Source organism: Acomys minous (genome assembly GCF_964271855.1).
Source record: "Acomys minous genome assembly, chromosome: 10".
Lineage (NCBI taxonomy): Eukaryota > Metazoa > Chordata > Mammalia > Rodentia > Muridae > Acomys > Acomys minous.
The window spans coordinates 112096753-112116843 of NC_140491.1; the positions used below are offsets into that span (position 1 = coordinate 112096753).

At 43.5% G+C, this 20091-nt stretch overlaps 1 long non-coding RNA gene across 2 annotated transcripts; it reads right to left on the reverse strand.

Annotated features, from left to right (window-relative positions):
• Positions 1-1947: 1947 nt before the first annotated feature.
• LOC311607004 lies at positions 1948-18753 on the reverse strand. 2 transcript variants are annotated; one of them, XR_014782493.1, is made up of 3 exons: positions 18617-18753; positions 11339-11579; positions 1948-2293 (listed from the first exon to the last, which is right to left on the reverse strand). It is a non-coding gene; the product is annotated as an uncharacterized lncRNA (long non-coding RNA). The 2 variants fall into 2 exon arrangements; XR_014782494.1 differs by lacking the exon at positions 1948-2293 and adding an exon at positions 4090-6112.
• Positions 18754-20091: the final 1338 nt, after the last annotated feature.

The window sequence follows — 20091 nt, forward strand, 5'->3', positions numbered from 1 at the left end:
TGTTTTTAGGCATGGTCGATGTACACAGCCCTGGCTGTATAGGAACACACCGTGTAGACCAGGCTATCCTCAAATTCATAGAGATGCAGCTACCTCTGCCTCCTGAGTGTGTGGGACTCAGGTACGCACCACTCCACCCAGCTGTTTTGTTTTGACAAAATAATGTGAAACTCTAGCACTTAGCGATTCTTTTGATTTTCATTTTAAGGAAAAAGCATCGCCATTTAAGTAATATCTGACTTGGTTGAAGTCACTTACCGAGTTCAGATTTCTTTTGTAAAATTGCGGGCACGTGGAATGTAACTATGGTGATAGAAATGCACGCCTGCTCATCATTGTGGGCTTCAGTGTGGTTAAACTTCTTTGATATGTGGCAGCAGAAGATAAACCTCTGTTGCTTTCAACTTCATTCATTCATTCATTCATTCATTCAGCATTACTCATTCAGTGGTGAAAACCGAACCTCCCAAATATGCTAAGCTCTGCAGGCCACAGAGTCCGTTAGCTGATGTGTTTGTGAGTGTGTGGCTGTGTTTGAATGTATAAAGAAGGAGAGCCCTTTACATACATATTGCATCAGTTTAGTATTTCAAAACTCTGTCTGAACGTGTACAGAGGGTATTTCCACTTAAAACTAAGGGAGGAGTAGCCTCTTGTTCCTTGTAGTTCTCAAGTCAGCCTCAACCCCACTAATGCATGTGAGCAGTTCTGAGAGACAGCTCGGCTCCCATGCCATCTAATAGACAAAGAAGTCAGTGCTGTTAAGATGGGCTTACTTATTAAAATAGATGAAGCTATTTAGCGAAGTCCCAGAGTCGGGTCCACACCACTGTGCATTTACAAAAATCAAGTTGGAGGAAAACTTTCAAATCAGTTTCTCTTCCGGAATCCCATTATGTTAGAGGGCTGACTCCTTCCAGGGTCTGAGACCACAGGGCTCGGCTTTAGAATTGAAAATAGATTCAGGTCTGTCTGCCTACAGCATACTTTTCACAACTTCATAAAATACATTATAAAGTACGAGGACTCTTTTTTTTTTCTAAATCTGCCCAGCTAATATTGTACACACAGACAATAGGAACAATTAACCTCTAATTTCTAGAACATTTTCACCATATAAAAATTCCTATGTACTTGGAAAACTAACCTTCATATCGGAGAAGCTTTTACGCCCTGAGGCTTTGCCATAGGAACCAGAGGGGGGGGGGCAGCTTTCTGGTGCACACAGGAAGTGGGAGCAGCCACTCCCTTCATGCTTCCCTATTCATTCCCTTCCCAGGAATCATGAATTTGGAGTCTACTGTCTGCCCCAGATATTAAAATTTTTTGACATAGTCAATTCAGCTGATATATTTCCAGGACAGTTGGATATTTGAGTTGGCATATATGAGACCAGAAAGCACTAGATGGCTGTTTTCTCACTTGGAATGTCTTCAGGCCCCTCACCAGCCACTCCCAACAGATGCTGCTTCTACAGGAGATGAGGCTCTGACGTCGGCCAGGGCAAGCCATTTATGATGGAATGTTTTCAGTAGGATGGCTCTCAGAGAAGAACAGAATCCGTCTTGCTTGCTGTTGTTTGATGTAACTACTTGATTGAAAACAACTGAAGCCCCAGAAACACAAAGGAATCTGATGTGTGATGCAATCCATCTGGGAACACCACAACTTGGCTGCCCCAGCTGAGCACTTTGTCTACCTGCCCACATTTTCAGGCATAAGGGAAACTGCCAACAGTTCCACAGACTTAAAGTTTCCAGCCAGGTGCTGCCAAGGTCTTTCTTCCTGTAAAGTAATTGTAGAGAGGCTCAGAAGGGTACCCTGAAACAGGCTATGATAAAACATATGTATTCTCTTAGGAGAGGAAAAATATGTTTCAGGGTCCAGTGTCTTCGCAACTCATGAAAGATCTGATATATCATCTCTCTCAAAATCTGTTTAAGGCCATCTTTGCTGAGTTCCCTAGACATGGAGAGTAAGATGGAAGGCTGCATCTGGACCAGGGAGAGCTCTCGGGAGATCCGCCAATGAAACAGTGCTGCAGAGGGAAACACTGAAGTACAGCCAGTTACAAACGAGGCCTCAATCAGTTGTAAGCAAAGCAAATTGAGGGTGGGGACCAGGCCTTTGCAGTTCCGCATTAGGCAGTCGTTGGTCACGGCTGTTTCTGGGGAGAGATGTACCCTGAAGGAGGAAGTTCCCCAGCCAAGGACAAGTACCACTGAAAGGCGCTTTGTGGTGGCTGTCTGCATCAGTCTCAGGACAGGATCCAGGTGGACTTGCATCACATGACCTAAAAGGCATGCACAATGTGACTCCTCCTGCAGGCCCTGACCTCACCCCTCTAGAGCCACCGGCTTCCTTCCTAGTTCCTGACCCCAGGCTCCTAACTCAGGCCCTTTGTTCCTTGGGTCTCCTCTCATAAATGCTCCTAAAGTGATCATCTATCTGGCCTGGCCTGCTTGGGTTAAGCACTGAAAGTCTTTCATTCTGGAAAACTCCCCAGGGCCCCAAACACACTAAAATACTTGGCATCTTAATCTGATTTCTGTCCAGAAATTCGTATTTCACTCCCACCTCCTTCAATACTTGCTTAGATGTCATCTTCCTTGACCATCCTCTTAAAAATTACACCCTCTTGCCCACATATCTTCGACATCATTTCTTAGTTTTATTATTTTCCATAGTAGGTAACATCTTCTATTAATTCATATTACATCTTTGCTTTATTTCAGTTAGGGATGCAAATCCCATGATGACAGTTTTTGGTAAATACTAAACCGAAGGTTCGTATGTGTTAAAGGGATAAAGTAAATAAGCATGTCTATTTTTTCAAAGTTTTTATTTTAGCTGTATGAATGCTTTACCTCCATGTATATGTGTGTGTGGTGTGCACAGAGGCCAGAAGAGAGCACTGGACTCCCTGGAATTGGAGTTACGGATGGTTCTGAGCCATCATGTGGGTGCTCAAAGCTGAACCCAGGTCCCTTGCAAGAGTCACAAGTGCTTTAAACCACAGAGCCGGCTCTCCAGCCCTAAATATGCATCTCTGACGTGTTGTAGCGCAGACACAGTCGATGGTGAGTAAAAAAAAATATATGCTGGCTGTTAATTAATTGGCAATTATGCCTGCCAAAGGTCACATGACTCACATCTCCGTTTGCTTACAAACAAAAGACCCTCAGCTCCTCAGTGTGTTGCATCTGATGCGGAAGGGATTTAAAATGAAGTCATTCTACTTTGCAGTCGTCTTTAAAGTATGTGAAATAGCAAATTTCTTACTCAGAATGCACACCTTGAGAAGAAAATGGGGTAATCTCATTGATTGACAGCACAGCCCGCCATGAAATTAATACATGATAACATCACAACCTAAATAGTAAGCAGCAGCAGATGACAGCAATGAGATGGGAATTCTGAAAGGTGTGAAGCCTGGGCCTGAGATTTCCATCATCCTCAGTGGTCCACGTTTCCTTCAATAAGGGCAGAGGAGCAGAAAGGTATTATTTTGGAGAGCTAAACATTTATTTGTACATGAAAGAAAGGCTTTTAGAAAGTCCTTCCCATGAGATGTCATAGGCGTTTGACTCCTTTTCCTAAGAACTCAGCCCAAACTGAGGTCCATGTGCTCTGCAGTGAGTAGTTTGATAAGAAATGTGAGTGTCTCTTCCGGCATGTTAACTGCACTTTGGTGCTTTGAGGTTCTGTTGACAATCAGTGCCTTCCAGTCCCTTTCACCAGCAGTCTTTAATATGTACAGAAACTGTTCTAAAAACTGTGGGGGGAAAATGTAAATCAAAGATATAGAAAAGGTTCCTTTCCTTTGATTTCTGAAATGATTTATCTTGGAGAGAGGGAGGAAGAGAGAGAGAAACAGAGAGAGAGAGACAGAGAGAGAGACAGAGACAAAGAGAGAGAGAGAGAGAGAGAGAGAGAGAGAGAGAGAGAGAGAGAGAGAGAAAGAGAGAGCGAGTGAGCATGCACTAGTGCTGGGAATAGCTCAGCCATGGAGTTTGTGCTTAGCATGCATGAGCACATTTGCATCCTGAGAGAAATTATGCATCGTCTTCCCGTGATTTATCCATAGATTCCTGTACAATGTGACAGAGCCTAGATTCTAACTGTGTCTTTGCTCTGTTTATAAAACCCAAGGGCTTTACCTGAAAAGCCTATGGTTGCAGTGCGAGGCCCAATGGGGCTCACTGTCCCGGTCATATTTTGCTTCCTAGTATTTAAAAGGCAGTGGCTCAAAAGTGTATTGTAGCTTTGTTGCAGTTTTATTAAAATGGCGTCATTTCGCTTTTTGTGCCCCGCTGGTTGGCTTACGTTATTTTTAAAATTGTAAGTTAAACTCCTACATGGACTAAAAGACTCTAGGAAGATTTTTGTTCGGTTTCCTTCTTTGTTTTTTAAGACAAGGTTTCTCTATGTAGCCCTGACTGTCCTGAAATTAGACCTTTAGACCAGGCTGGCATCAAACACAGAGAGATCTGCCTTCCCTGCTTCCCAAGTGCTGGAATTATTAGGGCCAGAGAGTTTGGCTTAGAGGGGGAAAGCATTTGTCATGGACCCTGGATCCGGACAACCTAACTTTGACCCACTAGAACCCACATGCTGGAAGGAGAACGCTGACTTCCACAGGTTGGACTCTGAACGCCACACAGGCTGTGGCTTACACACATATGTGCACACACACCCATACATGTATGCACACAAAATAAATAAATTGTTTAGGTATTATTAGCATGGTCACGCCATTTTGTTAGGTTTTCTTGTTAAGTAACTTTATCGCCAGAGCTGAAGTAACTAGTTTTTCTAGATTCTTGACTTCTCCTCGCACTGACCACCAGCAAGAGCTGATCACGGGGGATGCGCACTGTCTGTCTGTCTGTCTGTCTGTCTGTCTGTCTGTGTCTCTGTCTCTCTCTGTGTATATGTGTGCGTGTGTGTGTGTGTATGTGTGTCTGCGTGCCTGTGTGTCTATGTAATACAGGGTCTCACTGTGTAGTCCTGGAACTTGGTATGCAGACTGGATTAACCTCGAACTCACAGAGATCCACTTGCCTCTGCCTCCCAGAGCTGGGATTAAATGTGTGCACCACCGTGTCTGTCTTTCTCTTCTCACTTTGGGCTTCTCTCTTCTCGGCTCTGAGGCTGCTTGTCTGCCGTTGCTGACCTCCATGTCTGCCTAGACCAAAGGGTATGGTGCCTGCTCCTGCTCCTCTCTGTCCCTCCTCCAGAAGCTGCTGGGATTTAGAGCTTGCCTGTTTGACATTTTTTTTCCTTTTAAACGCTAATGAAATTGTCTTCAAGCTTCCTTTTAAGTTCACCATCAAGTTCTTACATTGACAAGAGTAAGAGCCCCAAAAAAGGACCTGACTTCCCGGGTAACAGGTAACATGTAGAGATTTTTCCGGTGGGATGCTCCAAACTTTCAGGTAACATTCCCATAGTTTTTCTGGATACCACACGGGCTGTCCAATGGCTGTCTACTCTCTTCTCACTCAGATCTTGACGTTCTCAGGATTTGGCAGTATTTAAAGACAGAGTGCTCTAAGGGAGTCGTTAGATTAACCAAGATGGTAGGGAAGACACTAATCTAGTGTGTAGTAAGCCCAGGGACTCTGCAGAGAGGGAACTAAGGACATGGTGAGCAAGCAGCCTCCCTCAAAGCCAAGAGAGGCCTCAGGAGAAATTTAGCTCTATGATACCTGCTTCTGGCTTCACTTCTGGCCTCCGGAGCTGTAGGAAGAACTGGTGTTTAAGCCACTGCCCTATGGTACGTTGCTATGGCAGCCTGGGCAGAGTGATGCTATGTGCGTTTAAAAGTTTTCATTATAACAGATATGCCACTTCTTTTTTAGTCCCTGATTGAAATGCAGTTCCATTTTTGTTTGCTGTTTTGTGCATGCCGGCCTGGTGTCTGCACGGGGGTGTGTCTGTGAGCATCCTTGATCTTCCTTCCTTCTTTACACATCTCTCTCTTCGTCTCTCTCTTCGTATCCTCCCTTCATCCCTTGCCAGCACTTCCCTTCCCAGCGGTTTTGAAATGACCCCATGATGCCACCATAAGTCTTAGGGATAGGAAATGGGGAGAGGGCATGCTGGTTTCCTGGAAATAGAAAGATGATGTTGAGTGCTAAGTGGGACGAGGTGGTACCTTCTTTCCTGAAGAGAATGACAATCCTTCTTGCCTCATCAACGCACTTATTTAAACAGACTTCCAGTTAACACAACTTCTCACCATTTGAGAATCTTACATTTCACCACCTTTGTATACATCTTTCTTATTTTCTCCTCCTTGCAAATACATTTTTCTCATTTCTATTTCTATATCCATTGTTTTAGAATAAGCTTTCCTATCTAAGATCTTACCTGTGGAGAATATGCTCCACTCTAAATTACTCCTATTGTGTTAAGTGTTTGAACTGTGCTCTGTGTGCATAAACATAAACTTTCTAACAATGCCTTGCTTTGACGACTCTGTTTGACAGAGCAACTATTTGCTACATTTTTGTTATGAAATATAAATGGCATGGTGGGCCCAGGCCAAGGTATGCCCCTTCCAGATCTGATGTAAGGAGGTTTATTGGGGGAAGGGAGAGGAGAGCCCGGAGAAGGGTGGGGAAGGGCAGAGAGGGGAAGAAAAGGAGGTACTGAGAACAGAGATAGATAGAAAAAGAGAGAGACAAAGACAGGGACAGAGAGACAAAGACAGAGAGACAGAGGCAGAGACAGAGACAGAGAGACAAAGACAGAGAGACAGAGAGACAGAAAGACAGAGAGACAGAGACAAAGAGACAGAGACAGAGAGACAGAGACAGAGACAGAGAGACAGAGACAGAGACAGAGACAGAGAAAGAGACAGAGACAGAGACAGAGACAGAGACAGAGACAGAGAGACAGAGACAGAGAGAGCAGGAACAGAGTGAGCTGAGGTTGTGTGGGGGGTTCTTTTATCTGGCAGTCCCCGCCTGGAAGTGGCAGGTAAAGACATAAGAAGTTTCTAGGTCCCTGAATACAGGTCAGCAGAATTGCCTGCGCCCTAACAATTTTAGATGAAAATGTTTATGAAAAAAATGATGCTAAATCTTATTTTTGCAAATAAAGAACCACCACAAACGGCTCCCCACAAACCGCTACACAGATGGGTAACTAACTTTCTCATGCAACAAAAGTACTATATGAGCTTACGAAGGCAAGCTGGGAATGCATGGGTGTTTGGGCCTGTCAAACACATACCTGAAAAACTGTTTTGCCCATGAACTTATTGAATACACAAGATAGTGGTGTGACACCCCCATATCATTCACACAAAGGGGCCCCTTATATTGACTTATGGTGCTACCCACTGGCCCTCTACCAGCATGCCCAATGCATGCATGTATCACAGAACTGACAGGCAACCAATTCTCAAACTACGTAGCCTGAGCTGTAAGTACCTCAGTATGGTGCCCTCATGGGAATCGCCCTTTGTCTGCGCTGCTTTACTTTGCCAGCCCTGTACTTTAGTTCAATGAGCTTTATATGCTTCCAGAAGCTCCCATTGGCTTCTTGGTTTTCCATCTTGCCTTGCCAGCTACAGTGAGTCTCTGCATTTGTCTTGATAAGAACAGGAGACAGAAAGTGGTCAGATAAGGTAGGGTTCCCCAAACCAACAGTTGTGTGGGTGTCTCTTCTAGAGTCAGGAGAGCCAGAAGAGAGTTCTGGTTTCTGCTCCTTTGACATCTCTTGTCTCTGAGGGCTGTGTGTGAGAACACAGATGGACTGAAGCAGGCGCCTGAACAGCTGGACTCGATAGTTCATCCCCTTCTCATGTCTTGCACTGGTTTCTGCCACAAATCCTCTAAAATGTCCTTAGACAAGCTGCTTGAAGGTGCCCTACGTCCTAGGACCCCTGATGCTATACAGGTTTTCACCCTTCCCTCAATCCCTCCCCCTCCCTTCTTCCTTCTCCTCCCCCCCAATCTCTCTTTCTTTCTCTCCTCTTCCCCACCATGTGTAATAAACTTTTCTCTAGAGCCCCTCTTCTTGTGGTCCATGAACTTCATATTTCGAATTCCCCCAAACCCGAAAGCCACTGTCCCTAGGGCTGCTTTGGGGGACTGTTGAGTTTCCCTGGGACCTTAGTCTCACCCCATCGCCAAACCAAGCTCACTAAGAGCAGAGAAAGGCTCTGTCACTTTCAAAGACACCCTAGTGTGCTCCATCAGAATCAGCTGTCTGCTTGCTCTGGCCGTCACTAAGTCGTCAGCCTCTTGAACATGTTTGTTCCCACTATGTAACATATATGTGCGCACACATATTTGCGTGTTCTGTGAGGTTCCATGTTAGGAGGCATCCTTCTGTTGGAACATGGGTCACTCCGGGATTTGCAAACTTAGGGGCGTGCTAATGGAGTTTGAGGCTGCAGAGCTAAGTGTGATCAGCCGAGGACCCTGGAATGCAACCAAGGCACACTACCGAACTGAATGAAGACTGAGCTCTGTCCGCTAAAAAACCCAAGCCTCCCAGTCGAGACAGTTTCATCTAAAGGGAGGTGGGAGGGTCATTAGGCTCCTGGAGTAAAGAAAATACAGGGTGCAGGAAATAAAACAAAATTTACGAGGCCCAGGATGCTACGAAAAGTTACAGGAGTCACAAAGCCCCACCCTTCCTGTGAGGCTATATAAGAAGTAAAATTAAGTCGGGCGTGGTGGCGCGCGCCTATAATCCCAGCACTCGGGAGGCAGAGGCAGGTGGATCTCTGTGAGTTCGAGGCCAGCCTGGTCTACAAAGTGAGTCCAGGACAGCCAAGGCTACACAGAGAAACCCTGTCTCAAAAAACCAAAAAAAAAAAAAAAAAAACAAAAAAGAAGAAGAAGAAGAAGAAGAAGAAGAAGAAGAAGAAGAAGAAGAAGAAGAAGAAGAAGAAGAAGAAGAAGTAAAATTGTTGGTGTGGGGAAAAGCTTTCTGGCTGACCAAGTTGAGGTCATAACACACACACACACATACACACGCACACACACACACACACCATGTTGGAAGCTCCAGGAATGCCTTCATGAGTGATCACCCATTCTGGGGTGGGCTTTTGGTGACCCCAATAACCTTACTAGTTTACAAAGTTAGACTTGTGTGGTGTGGTGGTTTGAATGAGACTGTCCCACACAGGCTCATGTATTTGACTGCTTAGGTCCCAGTTGATGAACTATTTGGAAGAACTAGGAGGTGTAGCCTTGCTAGAATGGGTGTGGCCTTCGTAGGGTAGGTGTGGCTTTGTTACAGTGGGTGTGGCCTTGTTAAGGTAGGCGTGGCCTTGTTGGAAGAGGTGTGTTGCTCAAGCTGGGTTTTGAGGTCTCAGAAGTCCAGGCTACACCTAGTGTCTTTCTCTCTGCCTGTGGGTCAGGATGTAAAGCTCTCAGTTACTGCTTCAGCACCATGCCTTTCTGCTTCTCACCATGATGATAATGGACTAACCCTCTGAAACTGTAAGCAAACCTCCAATTAAATGCTTTCTTTTTATAAGAGTTATGGGTTGTGCCGTGTCTTCACAGCAATAGAACAGTAACTAAGATATATGGAATAGTTTCTTAAATCCCTCTCTGTGCTATATTTGGGGTGAAGAGACATTTGTTCACAGCCCCCTAGGAAAAGCCACACAACACAATGTGTATGCAGATATAATAGTTAAAAGCAGTGCCTACAATAGGGATAAAAGAACCTGTGATTGTCAATGGCTACATCTACCAAGCGAAACCAGTACTTAGTGAACTAAAGCCCATGAAGTTGACATAGCTTGTAGATTTATTATTGACCAATAAATTCTGACTGTGGAGAAACATAAAAATGTCCATTTATATTGCTGGCATAATGTGGTCATGACACTAACCATTTCTACCTATTAGAAATTATAATACAACTTGGCAAATAGTAGGCACTCCATACATGTTTGATTGATGAATCTATGACACCAGGAGATACCCTGACAGTTTTTACTTCTCTTTGTCCTTAGAACTGTGGCTCTGGTCTGAGCTTAATCTTGTTTTTTCTAGCTCATGAGGGAGGATTACTGTCTCCATCCCCATGTTTCTGTACATGTATCTACACAGCAGCATTGACTCTTTAAAAAAAAATGGCACATGACCATTGCTGTCCATTTCACTAGGTGCATATCAAGATTTTGAATACAATGGCCTGCATGGCTCTTTGTAATCTGTTTTTTTTTAATCACAACTCACCCATTCCACCCCGGCCCTTGATGTGCCTCAAACACATATAATAATTTCCCATTTTTAGATCTCTGTACAAGGCATTCCCTTTAATGTATTTCTCTAATATGAGCTTCCTTGGGTTTAGCTTGACATGACTCCAGACATCTTGAGTTGCAAATACCACAACTGCCATAACTGCACCAGAATAACCCTAGTCAGCTTTTCCCACTTGGTTTCCCAGCAAACTATAAATAGATAAAACCATTACAGTGATATGTGAAACTTACAGCTAGACTCTTGGGTCAGGAATATCAAAAAGATATTAAGATAGATTCTGGTTAGGATGGAAACACACACACACACACACACACACACACACACACACACACACACTTCTGATACAAATTTCAGTCACTGTTGCTCTTCAAGACCATATTGCTAGTAGTAAACCCATCAATAAATTGTACTGCTGGGTTATGAGGCGAAATAGCAATTAGAAATTGACTCTGTCACGTAGTGAATAAAAAAAAAATCAAAATAACAGAGAATTGTCTCTGATCCAAAGAGAGCAAGGATTGAAGGAACATCAGAGATCACAGGCCAACTGAAGAGTGTGGAGACAGGGAAAGGACTAAGCAGATACAGACTGAGTCATGGATAACTACAGGGGCATTGGAGATTAGTGGGGAGAGAGTGGCACACAGTAGTCTATCCAGAAGACAACTGAAAGACCAGCAGAGCCACACACAGTACATAGTCCTTGCAAGACTCAAATCCAGTCTGGGGTTTTAGTGACTCCTCTGCCATGATGTGTCATCAGTGGAGAGAACATATATTTATATTTCTTATGACTCAGGGGGCTGTCACAAAGCTATCATGAAAGAGAGTGTGTGTGTGTATTATTTAATGCTGAGCGAATCAAGTCATTGAGCCTGAGGTCAAATTGCCAGTCTCCAAGTGAAAGACAGACGTGGAAGGTGGACATGGGAAAGGAGAGAGATGATATGCAGAAGTTCATCTGGGTAATGTAGGTGACATTTCTGTCTTTACTGGTAGGAGCTGAGCCCATGAGCTGAGGATAAGAGTTGAGTCTGAGAGCATGGAGCCTGAGGTCAACAGGCAGCCCAGTCTCTGCAAACACTTACCAGCTGCAAAGTCCACTGGGGCAGGGCTGAGAACTACAGAGCTCCATCTGAATATATGACTTCCACAGCTTCTTCCTCTATCCCAACTTGGTTTTTAAAGATGAAGACTCATCTACCATTACAGGCAACTCATCCAGGAAGTACCCTGCTGTTTACACATGAGTCATCTCAGGGTTTGCAGACGTGTGAGCATGTCAGTGGAGTCTGGGGCTGCAGAGCTGAGCGTGGCCAGCAGTGGATCCTGGAATGCAGAGAAGAGAAGCTATTGAACTGAAGACTAAGCTCTGTTGGACATCAGAGAAATCAGTTCTAGCTGAATATAAGAAAAGGAAGTCCCTAACCTCACCTAACATCCCAGCCCTGCCCTATATGCCAGAGCCAGGTGTAGAGAACCCAGAAAGAAACTGTCAAATTTGATTCTCCTTATTTGTCTTTTGTTTATATCTCTACATGTCTCCTCTTACTACTACATGCAATAGTATTTTTGTCATTACTATTTTATAATATTTTAATTAATTCTTTGGGAATTTCATACAATGTATGCTGATCATATTTAGCCAAACTCCTCCCTGATTCCTACCCCACCCCAACTTTGTATTTATTTTGCTCTCGTTTTTAATTAACCCACAGATTCTGATTTGTGGTGCACGTATATCCCTGGGTATAGGACCATGCACTGGACTGAGCCACCCTCCTAAAGAAAACCATTCTTATAAAAATGATTTTATGTTTTGATTTTAAAATTCTGTTTCTTACATTTATCTAGTTAATTTATCTATTTAATAACATTACACATTTTCCTTTATAGGACAATCAGGTTCCTAAGTGTCTTTACTGCTTCATGACATTCTTTTTCACTTCTTCTTTCTCTTTCCTTCCTTTTACTTAACCTTGGTCTTTTTTGTATGCACTCTTTATTTTATCCACTTAATATTTTTAACTAATTTTTAAATTTCATAGTCATGATTGTCTAGAACAGAGAAAATATATGGGATTTATTAGAGTAGCTTATGGGCTGTGATGCTGCAAGCTCAACAGTGGTTGTCGAATGATGAAAAGTCTAGGAAGCCAATAGTTGTTTAGTCCACAAGGATGGAGGTCTCAGCTGGTCTTCAGTCTACATCAGAACCCTGAAGAGGTGGGCTCTAATGCCAGTGACGGGGTGGGCTCTAATGCCAGTGATGGAGTGGGCTCTAATGCCAGTGACGGGGTGGGCTCTAATGCCAGTGACGGGGTGGGCTCTAATGCCAGTGACGGGGTAGGCTCTAATGCCAGTGAAGGGTGGGCTCTAATGCCAGTGACGGGGTAGGCTCTAATGCCAGTGACGGGGTAGGCTCTAATGCCAGTGATGGGGTAGGCTCTAATGCCAGTGACGGGGTGGGCTCTAATGCCAGTGACGGGGTGGGCTCTAATGCCAGTGACGGGGTAGGCTCTAATGCCAGTGACGGGGTAGGCTCTAATGCCAGTGACGGGGTGGGCTTTAATGCCAGTGACGGGGTGGGCTCTAATGCCAGTGACGGGGTGGGCTCTAATGCCAGTGACGGGTGGGCTCTAATGCCAGTGATGGAGTGGGCTCTAATGCCAGTGACGGGGTAGGCTCTAATGCCAGTGACGGGGTAGGCTCTAATGCCAGTGATGGGGTAGGCTCTAATGCCAGTGACGGGGTAGGCTCTAATGCCAGTGACGGGGCGGGCTCTAATGCCAGTGATGGAGTAGGCTCTAATGCCAGTGATGGGGTAGGCTCTAATGCCAGTGGCGGGGTAGGCTCGACAGAGAGATGGAGAGCAAGCAGACAGAGAGTGCACGCTTCCTTCTTCCACATTCTTTATGCAGATTGCCAGCAGAAGGTGTGGCCCACATTAAAGGTGGGTCTTTTTACCTCAGGAAGTCTACATTAAAAGTGGGTCTTCCGACTTACAATGATTTATCCAGGAAAAAAAAAATCCCACACAGGTGTAGCCAGCTGCTTGGGTTTTAGTTAAGTTCAGATGTAGTCCAGTTGCCACACAAGAATAACCATTACAATACTCTAAATTGGTTTTCTTTGTTGTTGTGCTGTAGGCACCAATGACACATTCATTATCTCTAATTTTTGTGTCTATTTTTATATCTCATTCTATTTGTTGTTATTACTGTGGTTGCTTTTCTCCTTTTAGAGCGACACTAGGGACAGAGCCTTCAAGAGTTTGCTGCTCACTAAGATCTCCAATAAAGTCCTGACTAGATATCAAAACTGCAGTGTGCTGCTCACAGCGCACAACGATAAGAAACACACAGCATGCTGCTTCTAAGAGCTCATAACTCTTCAAGTACTGAATCCAAAATCCTGAAATGGTTGAAATGACAGAGTTCAAATGCCACTACTAAAAATACTCAACCACAGTCAACAAGTTGATGAACGAAGTAAGGAAATAACTTCAGGACATACATAAGGAAGTCAGCCTCACAGATGAGCAGTGAGCAACGTTGATGAAAATTCTGGCAAAAAATTGAGATCCTGAAAAAAAAAAAAAACCAAATGGAAGTGAAAAACAGACTGGAAAACGTCACCACTAGATTAACCAAACAGAAGAAAACTATCTTGGGCGGAAGATTGGAAGAAGACAACAATGTTCAGACTCCAAGAAAGTAGAGGAAGAAAGCCAAGCCACAGTGTGCAAGCACTCTGAGGTCAACTGACTTACAAAGGCAAACATGCTGGACCACTCAACAGAAACCTTACACTCCAGGAAAGCATAGGCTTTTGGGGAGGAAAAGTTCTCAGCTTCCTCCCCCTCTTGCCTAGTTTAACCCACCACTAGTCTCCCCCAGTGTACTTCTTCCTTCTATATTTTCTAATCTCCATTTTCTTTCATCCCCAGTATCTTTCTTATCCCCAAGTTACTAGGCCATACATTCAGCAGACCTTTCAGCTCTCATTTTAAGTCCACAGCTTGGCCCATGCTTGTGTCTCCTTGGTGGCTGTCTTTCTTTCCCAACTTCAAGGCATGTATTTTGAGCTTCTTTTTTTTCCCCCTTGTGTCTTCTTTTTTTTTTTTAAATCTATTTTTTAAAGATTTACTTATTTATGTAGATGAATGCTCTATATCCACATACACCTGAATGCCATAAGAGGGCATCAGATCCCAGTATAGATGGTTGTGAGCCACCATGTGGTTGCTGGGAACTGAACTCAGGACCTCTGGAAGAGCAGACAGTGCTCTTAACTGCTGAGCCATCTCTCCAGCCCCTTCTGTGTATCCTTTACAGAGGACAGCATGGGTGTTCCATGCCTTAAATATAGTAGCTGTGCTATGTGCTGAGGCTTTCCACAGTAACATTTGCATCTCTAATCTCTCTGCTCTTGACGCTTGTATCTCCAACGGTCAACTTACCATTCTCTTGAATGTCACACTTGACGTGTGTGAAACATTTTTCCTGCTGCTTGTGTGTCTCCTCCCCTGTCTCCATAGCTCAGCACAGGGTACCAATATGTACTCAGCAATCTGAAGTCGTCAGCAGTTCTTCACCTTGTCTATGCCTATACCCCCTGCTCTATAGCAATCCCTATAAAAATCGACTCCAAAATGTGCCTCCAGCCAATCTAGTCTCAATTTTTACTTTCATCGCCTGTGCTGGGATGAAGTCATCTGCCTTTGAAGGAGAGGCCACTTCCTTCCATTCTTGCCAGCTCATGATGTTCAGGACATTTCCATGCCCCGTTTTTGTTTCAGGTTCTCGCCATATGCTCCCCGCACCATTCTTATAGCCTCTCTTCTTTCTTTTCTTCTTTGTTTTTTGTTTGTGTTTTGTTTTCTTGAGACAGGTTTCTCGGTGTGTAGCCTTGGCTGTCCTGGAGCTCCTTTGTAGACCAGGCTGGCCTCGAACTCACAGAGATCCACCTGCCTCTGCCTCTCGAGTGCTGGGATTAAGGGTGTGTGTGGCACTACAGCTGGCCTCCTATCACCATATCGCATCTAGTGTGAGTGTTTATAACTAGGTGTGGACTCACACCTACAGCGAGGCACACTAAAGCGGGTGCCTCTGGGTCTTTAAAGATGTCTCCATGCCTTGCTCTCTACCGCACTTCATGGCTCTAAGCTTTGCCTTGCTGTTCGTACAACCATGTCTCGCTATTTGTCTGCTTTTGCTTCTTTAGTTTAAGATTTTTATTTAAGGATCCAGAGAGGTGGCCCAGTGGTTAAGAGCACTTGCTGCTCTTCTAGAGGACGTGAAGTTTGGTTTCCAGCCCCCCACAGGCTAGTCACGATCACCTGGAACTCTAGCTTCAGGGTATTGGACCCCCCTCTTCTTCCCCTTTTAGGGGGCACACAAGTGGTGTGCACTCACACAGACACACACAGATCAATAGAAATAAATGTTTATCAAACAGTCTCTTATTCAAAATTTCATGCCTTCTAGGAAACACAGCCTCTCAACACACACACACACACACACACACACACACACACACACACACACACATCCCCTTGATTCATGCCTTGTGCCTCCTGAGTTTCTTAACCAGTTTATGACATGGTACCCGTCACAGACTCAGCCTCCCTCACCAACTGGGCACTTTGAGAGCAGACTCGGATTGCAATAGCAACACACAGGCCGTGCACACTGACTACTTACTAGATTGATAAAGAAGAAGTGGAGTGTTGAACAAAATTTGAATAGTGCACATTTACTCACAAAGTCAAAAGCAACATTCAGCTGTCATCTCTAAGGGGAATGTGAGGGGAGAGGGGAAGTGAAGGAAGTTTCATCTTTTCCTTTTATCTGTTTTTTTTTTTTAAACCAACTGGCCTGCTGTGCAGTGCTTATAAGAACATGATAGGACCGTTATCACCACTAGGTCTTGTCTCATGTTAGACTTCTGATTGGATGACCTTGGCCAAACCACTCAATTTCCTCATTAGAAAGTCTGAGAACTGGTGGAAGTGGGGTTCTTTTAAGATCTTTCTCAGGTTTGAAATGCTACGGTTTTACAAATGGAACGAATTAACAACTTCATAATGGAATTCTCAGTTCTCTTCCTCCGTTTCCAGATGAGTTTTTCTCTGTGGATGTTAAAAGGCTACTGCAGTTCCTCATAAGCAGTTAGAGTCTCCGGGAGTCTGACCTAAACATCTTGCCTGAGCTACACCAGTGCAGAAACCTTCCCTTTGCCCTCCCCGCGCTCATCCTACCCTACCCTTGAAGCCAAAATAACTTTGTGCTCTTCCTGGATCTCCAAAATTATAAACTCTATATTTCATATTTTTATATATTCTATATTTATGTGTAGATTATATATCATACCTTCTATATCCTCTGTATTCTAGGAGATAGAAAAAGGTTTCTCCCACCAGGTGCCAAATATGTTTGAGAAGCTGCTGCTTCCTGAAGCCTGCCTTGGAGCTGACGAATCTATTTGTTCCCCGAAGGCTCAGGGACACCCCACAGTGTGGACATGCACCTTCCAGCATCTCTCTAACCAAGGAGCGTGGGAATGATGTTTCTAAGCACATGTGTCTGTGTTTGTGGCAATGTGTTCTGATGGCACCAAACTGGGGAAGTCATTTTCGCTGACCTTCCTGCTGTGTGGCTTAACTGTTTTCTCCATGAAATGCCTTGTATGAGCAGCTTGACTTAAGCTGGGGCTGTGTGTCAGGGTTAGCAAATGCCCTTGATGACTTCCTTCCGATCCTGTCAATTTCCCCCTTAAGTTCCCTTCTCTATCTTACATTGCAGTGACATAAAAGTTCACTTGTATGGAATTTATAAAGGCTATCTATATACCTAACCTTAAGAGACTTCCATTTCGCATCCTCTTTATAGCATTATACAGCACATTTGTACAAACACAATTTCTAGAAAACCTCCAGCTGGTCTAGTTGGCACTTAAGCTTCCCTGGAAAAAGCACGTCATTATCTTAGAAATGGCTTGTGTTTTTGTCCACTCACACTTGATCCGCACCTTATTGGTAGAGAAATCACTCGAAGGGCAGAAGAACTTCCGTTCCGAGAAGCCCACTGAACGCTGAGGGTGGTATATCACTCTGTTGCCAGGAGCAAAAGCTACAACTGCGTAGAATGTCTCGCCCGGGATTTATTATTCCTACAGGCACTTCTCGCCTCTCTCCCAAGCACATCCCATTGAGTTGAGATGAGAGTTGACGCCCCATGCTGAAAGACTGCAAAGCTTCAACGACTTGTCCTACTTTACAGGGATTTGCTTTTGAGGCAGGCATGGCACAGGGCTCTGATGGATGGTGGTGCTGGACCACGCTCAGCGTGACTGAAGACAGCTGCAACCACAGTTAGCGTGAGGCTAAGAGCTCTGACCTGACTGCAGAACCCTGTCCATAATCGCAAGCCAGCACTGGGGCTGTAGCCAACGGAGCTGACAGCTGTCTCTTCAGGAGCACCGCAGAACAATTTCTGTGAAGCGAAGTCTAAATTCTTTTTTTTAAAAGGCCCTGGTTTTCAGTGTGAGGAGACTAAGAAGCTGGATGTGGCTAATCTGAATGGTGTCATAATAGCACAATTCAGGCCTCAAATGAAACAATGAATTTGATGGGGCTTTGACATAAATAGCAGTTAGAAAGCAGTGCATCATTGTTTTGGCTATTGCTTTCAAAAGACAGACCCAACTCTAGAAAGAAACCTGTAGTTATAAAATACATGGGTAAAAATAGATTGGTATAAATCTAAAGAGTTATAAGTATTTTAATTATTTGCCCTTAGGTCATTTCATAGGTATCATAAGTAAAATAAATTGAGTAGTGTTATAATAATAGGTAAGTTAATTGAGACCAAAAGTTACTCATAAATCAACTCTATAAGAATTTTAAGTCAGCATTAGAAAGGGATGCAAAAAAAAAAAAGAAAAAGAAAAAGAAAAAAGAAAGAGAGAGAGAGAGAGAGAGGGAGAGAGAGGGAGAGAGTTACAAAGCTTATTGAATGGTATCCTCATAAGTGGATAGACAAAAATATTAATTATCTTGATATACTTTTTCAAGTAGTAATAGGCACATTGAATATATAAAGCTTTTAAAGATAAATAAATAAAGTAATATTAAGTAAAACATTAAATGATGAGAAGTTGTTTTATACATTGAAACATATTTGTGAGATGAAGTCATTACAATTATGGCTACAGTGATTATTTAGCGATAAAAGATGATATTGTGTTAAGCAAAAAGGCTGAACTATAGTAAAATTAACAAGCCTATATAACTAAGATGAAGTTCAAATATGTGGCGGGGGGAGGGCTCTTCTAAATAGCAGTGTTAGAAGGTAGAAGTTTACCTCGCTGTCAGGCATAGATCCACTTGGCGGTTCAGGGCTGGAGCAGTAACAAAACAGACTTTATATACACTTCAGTGTTGGATGCTGGAGAGACTCAGCCGCAGAGATGATTCCAGAAGCTGTTTTGGGCTTCACGAACAGCATGAACAGAGATGAAGGACAAACGCCAAGTGTGCGAGTGTTACATTGGAGGAGAGATTCCCAGAGATGACACATGACCCTTCTGCTTGGATTTCCTCTGAACTGAAACCAGCCAGAGCAGCCACGTCTAGCTGCGACAGAGGACGAGGACGTCAGTCTCCCCCTCTCTAATTGTGTAATCATTTATACAGCTTAAACCGGGGCCTTATCACCACAAAAAGGAGAAATCTTGAGGATTATTGTCCTCACTTTACAACTACACGGAGAAACCAAGAGAGGTCTGGGGAGGTGGCTTAGTGGGTAAAGCACTGGCCATGCAGACATGAGGACTGGAGGTCAGAGCTCCAAAATTCCAGGGGTACAGTAGTCCTAGTGTAAAACCTGTACCCCAGAGCAAGCTGCCTAGCTACCATAGTCCTATCAGTGAGATCTGGGTTCAGCTGAGACATGCTGATGCCAAGGATAATATGGAGAATAATGGAAGACTCCCAAAATAAACCATAAACTTCTACATGCAGTTGCATTTATATGCACCCACACACATGTGAACATGTATATACCTAGGCATCCACAATGTGCACATTTTATTATATTAAATATTTAATTAAATATTAAATATGTAATTATATTTGTTAATAATAAAAATATAATGAAAAAGAAATATATATATACATACATACATACATACATGCACACATGTTGGAAGAAAATAAACCAAAGGAAGATAACTATTCTTTATTTTATTTTTCTATTCTAAAATAGATTCTCTCTGAATACAAATTAATGTATTCCATCAATGCAGTTTTTGTACTCATATACCATTGCTCATATTTTTACACACCAATGCTCTCTCCAATTCCTAGCCATCTTTTTGGTACCAATCTCAAGTGTGTGTGTATGCATATGTATCCTTTATTTTTTATTGTATTTTTATTATTTAAGATTATATTTAAACTTAAATATATTTAATCCCCCAAGTCAGATCATCTCCCCTCCCTACTCACCCAACTTCGTATTCTTTCTCAAAAAGACAAAACAAAGCAAAACAAAAACCCAATACAACAACAACTTCCCCAAAACAAGAAAAAAATAAAAATAAAACACCACCTCCCCCAAAGAAAACACACAAAATAAAAGCGCGCACACACACACACACACACACACACACACACACAAACCCTGCAGGAGTTGGTTAATTACTCCTGAACACAAGGCCTGCCCTGCAGTAGTTGATACACCCAATGGCACTCCATTGGAGAAAATTGATTTCCCCTCTCCCAGCAGGTATAAATGGCAGCTCAGTTGTTAGCCTTTACCTTAGTGGCTAAGTACTC